This window comes from Oryx dammah, unplaced genomic scaffold, assembly GCF_014754425.2.
Source record: "Oryx dammah isolate SB20612 unplaced genomic scaffold, SCBI_Odam_1.1 HiC_scaffold_8, whole genome shotgun sequence".
In the NCBI taxonomy this organism is placed as follows: Eukaryota; Metazoa; Chordata; class Mammalia; order Artiodactyla; family Bovidae; genus Oryx; species Oryx dammah.
Genome location: NW_024070192.1, coordinates 53,855,412 through 53,863,479, shown reverse-complemented (window position 1 = coordinate 53,863,479; position 8,068 = coordinate 53,855,412). Strand labels below are relative to the sequence as shown.

General features: G+C 51.3%; 1 protein-coding gene across 1 annotated transcript in view; it reads left to right on the top strand.

Moving 5' to 3' along the window:
* Positions 1–8,068, top strand: part of MSI2 (musashi RNA binding protein 2) — a 402,350-nt gene that overhangs the window by 111,880 nt on the left and 282,402 nt on the right. The gene's annotated exons all lie outside the window — the stretch shown is intronic.

Below are 8,068 nucleotides of genomic sequence, written 5' to 3'. Positions count from 1 at the left end.
GCAGGCGGATTCTTTACCAGCTGAGCTACCATGAAGAGCCTGGGGGTGCACGGGCTCGGGTGGGGGGGGGTTGTCTTCATTTTTGGTAATTGTTCCCAGACCAAGTGCCTTTGACAAGGACTTGAGAGCCATCAAGCAAACGTGGGGCCATCATCCCTTGAGCTGGCCTTTCCTTGGATGACAGTGGACGCATCTCACGGCCAGGCTTCTTATCTGGAATGGCACCTGGTTACCCAGTTGTCTTCAGTTTTCTCTTTGCCCTTCTCACCTCCTGAACATGAGCCCTCCTTGCTTTGTGTATGCTTTGTGTATGGCTTGGTATTAAAGACATCCCACGCTCTGTTCATCCACACATGAGGCCGGAGGACAGTGGGTACCATGTGATTAGGGCAGAGTCGTATAGGTATTGTTTTTTGGACAAGGCTGGGTAGTTTCAGCTCTGGTAGGTATCTCATTTGGGGTAAGTGATTTAACACCTTGAGGCCTCAGATTCCTCCGATGCAAAGTGGGGGTAGTGATGAACCAGAGTTGATGGAGTTCTGGGGAGGATTAAGTGAAATAATGCATGTAAGATGCTTGGCCTGGATCTGGCCTCATGGTCCACACACTATGTGGCATTCTCCACGGCGGCTGCTGTTCCTGTTTTTCTGACCTTTGCCGCCTCCCACTCTTGGGGGCATGGGGGAACTCCTCACTCCTTGATACCTGCCTAAAGAGGAACCCGGTTCTAACTTCCTGACCCCAGGACTCGCAGCTGGAATGTGACACCCCTCCTCCTGCTCTCTCCTTTCTTTGCTTTTTCCCTCAACCTCTACTCTCAGCCCTTTCCCTGCCTCCTCTTCCATGTATTGAACCTGGAGTTTGTTTCCAATACTTGCCATGTGCTTGATTAGAAATGATGGCCAGGCATTGTGTTCTGGGTAAAGATCAGGAGACATGCCATGTACTCCATTCAGAGGATATAGTGTGGATGAGTGGTTGGGTGTAGGCTTGGAACTGTATTCCTGGGGTGGATGGTCTAGCTCTGTCCTTTACTCTGCATTTCTGTGCCTCTGTTTCTTGTGTATGTAAAGCGGAGACACTGATAGTTCCCACCTTATAGGGTTGTTGTTGTTCAGTTGCTCAGTTGTGCCCAGCTCTTTGCGACCCCATAGACTGCAGCACACCAAGCTTCCCTGTCCTTCACCATCTGCAGGAGCTTACTCAAACTCATGTGCCTTGAGTTAGTGATGCCATCCAATCATCTCATTCTCTGTTGTCCCTTTCTCCTGCTGCCTTCAATCTTTCCCAGCATCAGGGTCTTTTCCAGTGAGTTAGTTCTTCGCATCAGGTGGCCAAAGTATTGGAGCTTCAGCTTCAGGGTCAGTCCTTCTACTGAATATTCAGGATTGATCTCCTTTAAGATTGACTGGTTGGATCTCCTTGCAGACCATGGGACTCTCAAGAGTCTTCTCCAGTCCCAGAGTTCAAAAGCATCAATTCTTTGGCATTCAGCCTTGTCTATGGTCTAACTCTCACATCCATACATGACTACTGGAAAAACCATAGCTTTGACTAGAGGAACTTTTGTTGGCAATGTCCCTGCTTTTTAATATGCTGTCTAGGTTGGTCATAGCTTTTCTTCCAAGGAGCAAGCATCTTTTAATTTCATGGCTGCAGTTACCATCTGCAGTGATTTTGGAGCCCCCAAAAATAAAGTCTCTCACTGTTTCCGTTGTTTCCCCATCTATTTGCAATGAAGTGATGGGACCGGATGCCATGATCTTAGTTTTTTGAATGTTGAGTTTTAAGCCAGCCTTTTCACTCTCCTCTTTGACCTTCATATAGGGTTGTGGTGAGAGAGAGACATGTCAGTATGTGTCAAGAGCTCATGGCAGTGCCTAATGCAGAGTGAGGGCCCCAGGATGTTAGCTGATGTACTGATGATGACGGAGATGGGATGACGTAGCATCAACCCTCCCGCACCAGGCGTCCATGAGGCCCAAGGGCAGTGCACTCCGGGCACGCTCAGCAAGAGTAAAGGCGCTCAGGCCCCTCTGAGTGCCTGTGTGTAGGGGCCCCTGGGCGAGCAGCCGCGTGTGGTGGGTGTGTTCAGAGGGGGAGGCCCTCCTGTCTCTTTGCTTCTTCCTGCCACATGGGTGGCCTGGTTTCCAACAGCGCCCGTGCCCCTGGCAGAGACACACACGGCCCTGAACTCCAGCCGCCCCGGAGCCGCAGGCTGAGCGCGGCTGCCCGCCTGCCAACGTGTGCTCACCTGCCTGCTCACCCAGAGGAGATGCGGTTTCCCTTATCTTCCTGGGAGAGGATTTCTCCTTTCAGGTGATCGGCTATTGACGCCACGAGGGATTAGGGTTCCTGCTCCCGTTTCCTGTCAGGTCCTATTACAGGTTGTCTGAGATAGAAAAATCACATGTTTGTGCAAGTGATGGGTGGGTCGCTGGGCAGGCCCAGGAGACGGACGCCTCCAGTGCCTTTTCGGGTGAGCGAGGCACTCTCATGTGGCATCTGATTGGATCCTCACAGCGGTGCTGTGAAATACCGGGATTGTGGCTCCGTTTCCCAGATGGGGTAACCAAGGCTCAGAGAGCTGACGTGCCTGGCTCAGGGTCAGACGACCAGCGGGTGGCGAGCTGGACGCCCCATCCAGGTCTGGGTCCAGGTCACAGCCCCTCTCAAGGTCATGCCAGAGTCTGCCTACACCTGGTTGCCCATGAAGTTTCACCGTTGGTACAGTTCAGTTCAGCAAACGTGTTCTGAAACCTTGTGTTACTCCTTTGACACTGCATAGCACAGCACCCCACTCCACGACAGCGCTTGTCTGCCTGCTAGCCCTCAGACCCCTTCCCCTCCGTACAGAGTCACTGGAAAAGCCTCCAGAGTAGGAGAGTGAGATCTTGACCTCTCCGTGACCCGGTATTGTGGAGTTGGAGGAACTTCTGTTAGGTGAAGTCACGGGTGTTCTAGTCTGTAGTTTGTGATTTTTTAAAAACTTATTTTTATTGTTGAATTACAATGTTGTCTTAATTACTGCTGCACAGCACAGTGACTCGATTATCCTGATGTATCAGTTCAGTTCAGTTCAGTTGCTCAGTCGTGTCCAACTCTTTGCGACCCCATGAATCGCAGCATGCCAGGCCTCCCTGTCCATCACCAACTCCCGGAGTTCACTCAGACTCACGTCCATCGAGTCCGTGATGCCATCCAGCCATCTCATTCTCTGTCATCCCCTTCTCCTCCTGCCCCCAATCCTTCCCAGCATCAGAGTCTTTTCCAATGAGTCAACTCTTCGCATGAGGTGGCCAAAGTACTGGAGTTTCAGCTTCAGCATCATTCCTTCCAAAGAAATCCCAGGGCTGATCTCCTTCAGAATGGACTGGTTGGATCTCCTCGCAGTCCAGGGGACTCTCAAGAGTCTTCTCCAACACCACGGTTCAAAAGCATCAATTCTTCGGTGCTCAGCCTTCTTCACAGTCCAACTCTCATATCCATACATGACGACAGGAAAAACTATAGCCTTGACTAGACGGACCTTAGTCAGCAAAGTAATGTCTCTGCTTTTGAATATACTATCTAGGTTGGTCATAACTTTTCTTCCAAGGAGTAAGCGTCTTTTAATTTCATGGCTGCAGTCACCATCTGCAGTGATTTTGGAGCCCCCCAAAATGAAGTCTGACACTGTTTCCACTGTTTCCCCATCTATTTCCCATGAAGTGATGGAACCGGATGCCATGATCTTCGTTTTCTGAATGGTGAGCTTTAAGCCAACTTTTTCACTCTTCTCTTTCACTTTCATCAAGAGGCTTTTTAGTTCCTCTTCACTTTCTGCCATAAGGGTGGTGTCATTTGCATATCTGAGGTTATTGATATTTCTCCCGGCAATCTTGATTCCAGCTTGTGTTTCTTCCAGTCCAGCATTTCTCATGATCCTGGTGTATAGGGAATGGTTAAACAACAAGGTCGTACCGTATAGCCCAGGGAGCTGTGTTCAGTATCTTGTGATCAACCATAATGGAAAAGAGTTAATTTTGTGATTTTTAATTCTCCTTAAGTTTTAGACAAGAGAAATCAAAACTCTGAGGCCCTTCTTTGTCTTCCTAACCCCTTTAAGGAGTGGGCTGTTGGTGAGCCGCTGACTGGTGAAACGTTAACATTTCAGAAACAGTGCCTTAATCTTTGGGGGCAAATGTGGCCTCCCTGTAGCTTTCTACGACCAAGAATTTCTGCCTGTTGCCTGATGACGTGTTTGCTGCTAGAAGCTCCATGTGGATGAGATTCCACCCGTACTCGGTGGCGGTGGTGGTAGGAGGACATGATCATTCTCGGGGCTTGGGGTGCTTTTTTGAGGTGCTCGGGATGGAGTCTGCAGGGAAGGAGTGGAGCAGGCCTGATTGCAGGGACTGCTCATCTGGTGATCGTTAACTCAGCCTGGAGTCGAGTGTCCGGTTCTCTAGGGCCCTTCCTGCTACATTACCCTCGGGTGTTACGTTGTCACTGGGGCTGGCTTCTGAGTTGGAATCAGGTGTCAGGAAAAGAGCAGGGCGTCTGGGGTCTGGTTGGTGAGCAGGGCCCAGATAGCTCAGCCGTGTGTGCAGAGGGCCTGCTGCACCCCGGGCTTCCTTTCATCTCGGCAGCCATGTGTGCCGTGATGGTGGTTGTCTTACCACAAGGCCTGCAAAATCTGTTTGCCCACTTATCTGTTTTCTCTGGATTCTGCAAGTGGCAGAATCTGGAAAGAAATACATTCATTTCTTTGCCTGCTTGCCACTTAGAAACGCCCACGAAGCTCATTTGTTGAGATGAACAGGGCTAAGAGGCTGGATGAGAGATAAAGACACCCCATCCTGCCCCTCCTGCCCCCTCAAAGGCTGGGGCGCTGGAAGGACATCTTAGTTCCGTTCCCAGTTCAAGGGCGGAGGCGTCGCGCTTTGAGGCTGCGTGACTTGGGGAGAAGGTTCTGGAGGAATCAGCCTTCCTTGCTCCAGCTGAGGCTGCTCGCCCTGGTTCTGAGACAGACTGGGAGCAGCGGCCCTGCGAGAGGAACTGAAGCAGCTTCTCCTGTCTCTGCCCACCGTCGTGCCAGGCGAGCGGCTGGGCTGGTTGCACAGGTTATCCGTCCCCACAGCCTGACGCTCCTCCTGGGGGTTGAACCATGGCTGCCTCTCTTCTGCCCAGCCAACTCGTGTTTCCTGCAGACTCAGCCCAGGTCCTGCTTTCACTTGAGCCCCTCATCAGAGGTACCCACTGCCACACCCTTCAGGGCAAAGCCGTGACGGCCTCACCTGGGCGCTTGCTCCCCTCCCTGCCGCGTTGACCCCACGTTGTCTCCCAGCTCCTGGGTGCCCGTGTCTGGGGAGTACTGGAGAAAACCCACTGCTCGTCTCTTCTGCTGAATCTTCTTTTCCCCAGGCTTTTTCTGTCTCAGAGTTCCAGCTTTCCCTCCCAGCCACCCTGGGCTGGGGGAGATGTCTCTAGTCTCTCCCTGTTACTTTACGGAAGGGTATCTTTATTCAATTTGACTGTTGCTATTATGTGGTGAAACTTTCAATAAAAGTCGTGATTTATGAGATGTGTGTGGCTGCGGTTGTTTCTTCGTTTTCTTGCCTTTTTCTTGTTCTGCTTTTTTTTTTTCCTTCTCCTGCTTTGTCATCTATCAGGGAGAGAAAAGCCAGGCCTGATAATTTCTTGGCACATCCTGTGTGCACTTAGAATGTCAGCTGTCGGCCTGTCAGGAAGTTGTTTCTCGGGTGGGTTTCTGCCTCCTTTTACGGCTCCCCGCCGCCCTGCCCATCCTGCAGGCTGGCGATAAGGGGCAGAGGAAGGGCGCTGGCTGTGCGGCAGGTGGCCCCCCAGCGTGGCCCCCGGCCCCTTGCACCCCTCAGCCGCTGCATGTCCCTGGCTCTGTCAGCCCTTGATTGCTTAATAGCAAGAGGCCAACAGAATCCTTTCAGGAGGGGTCCAGAATTTTCTTTGTTATTGAGTACAGCACCCACCCCCCCAATCCTCTTAGTTTTTTTGGCCTGACCACTTTAGAAATCCTTCCCTTTCTCTTTTTTGTCAAGTATGTGCCTGCTAGATAAAAGGCCCTTGAATAGAGGGCCTCGCGTACTGGGTCTTGGCCGCTGAAAATAGGCTAATTAGAGGTAGAAGCCAGTTGTCACAAAGGTGCCTGTGGTGGGGGTGGAGGTGGGAGGAGGGGGGACCCTGGAAACACCACGTAGACTTTTCCACCTCAGACCTCCTCCTGCCTTTGTTGTGAGCTGTTTGCCAGGACGCACCGAAGCTCTGTGGCGCCCCAGGTTTGTGCCTGGTGTGTTAAGCACCTGTTTCTCGCTGAGCCCCAGGGGGTGCATGAATGCATCGTGACCCCACAGCGGGGGGTCCGGGAGTGCAGACCCCAGGTTTCACAGCCGCGGTTTCTGAGGCCGAGCTGCCCAGACCTGTGTGTTGGTTCGTCCCTGAGCCCTCCAGCCCCAGACTCCGAGCAGATGTGGGCTTGGCCTTCCAGTTGCGTAAATCTCAGAGGATCTCTGCTCCCGTGAGCTCCCCGAATCCTTTGAGTGTTCCATCTCCCCTGGGATCACTGGGAGCCTCGTCACCTGCGTGCTGATGCCCCGTGTCTGTCCCCCATCTCTGTTTGGGCTGCCACCATTCGTCAGGACCGCTCATCTAGTTTTGTGTAGCTTCTCTCCAGCGGCCCATCTCTGATCCAGATTTACATGCATCCTGCTCCCGACTGCCCAGGGCTGTCTGGACTGGTCCTCTGGAATTCCGGAGCGAGAAGTTCAGCCTCACTGTTTCTGCTGAAGTCACTCAGGTCCCCAGGCACCTCTGCTCTGGGGAGGGTGCCCCTGAGCTCCTTTGTGTGTGGGCCCCCCTCTCCAAGCTTCTGGAATGACCTCCCTTTCCCTTGCGTAGAAACCCCCACTCATTTTAGAGGGTCCTCTCACACATTTCTTCCCTCGTCTTGGAGCCTCTCTTAAATCTTCCTTTTTTACGAGCAGTGTCAGCTCTCACGTTTCCCGCCATGACCCTCCACTGGTTGCTTTATGATTGGTGACATGTCATTTCCCCGGTCCTTCTTGGACCTGTCCCATGTGCCCCGGAGGTTTAGACGCTGAGGACAGGACTGTATATGTCACTGCTGTCCCGTAGAACTTTGTACAATGAAATATACATTCTGTGCCGTCTGGTGTGTATGGCCCCTGAGCATTTGAAACGGAGCTCGGGCAGCTGAATTGTTAATGACAAATAATTTAAGTGTAAGTAACCACATGTGGCTAGCGGCTGTCATGTTGGACGTTGCACGTGTGTGGTTGTTTATCTGTATTTTCAGAAACCCTAGGACTGTGCTCTGCGTGCAAAGCAAGCCACGTAAGTACTGCTGAAGGAAACAGGAATCACTTAGGTGTAGAGTTATATTAGCTGTGTGTTCTTGGCCCATTTGCCATGCAATTTGATTTTTAAGTTGGATTCAGTGGTTTATATACTTGAGCACCATCAATGCTTTGGGGCATACAAAGATGAATAAACATGGTCTTTTCCTGCGAGGAATTTGAACATGATGCGTAAATATGTAGTGATAATGGGAAGCCACTCTTCAGGAACAGTTTCCATCCTGTGCGGGTATAGAGACAGGAATCGTTTATGGTGTCTGAGGGGAGACGGGAGAATGCTTTAGAATGTTCGTTCATTCACTTAGCAAATATTTATTGACTATCACTTATGACCCAGGTGCTAGGAATATATCTGTGAAGAAAACAGACAAAATTCTTAATCTCACAAAGCCTCCTTTCTGGTGGGAGGGAGACAGATGATACATAAAATAAGTAAATCATAATTGTTAGGAGATGATAAGATGAAAGAAGGGCTCAGGAGTGGTTGGGTATGGAGTAGGCTTCCAGTTTTAAATAGGTTGGTCTAGGAAGGCCTAGTAGCCAAGCTGACATTTGAGGAAACACATTTGGACTGAGGCATGAGGGTTTGGAGAAGGGTGATGGGCAAAAGTAGGTGGCGGGAGGTTTCTGGGGGAGGGGGCAGCTTCAGTGAAGGCCTGGGCTTGTGGAAGTGC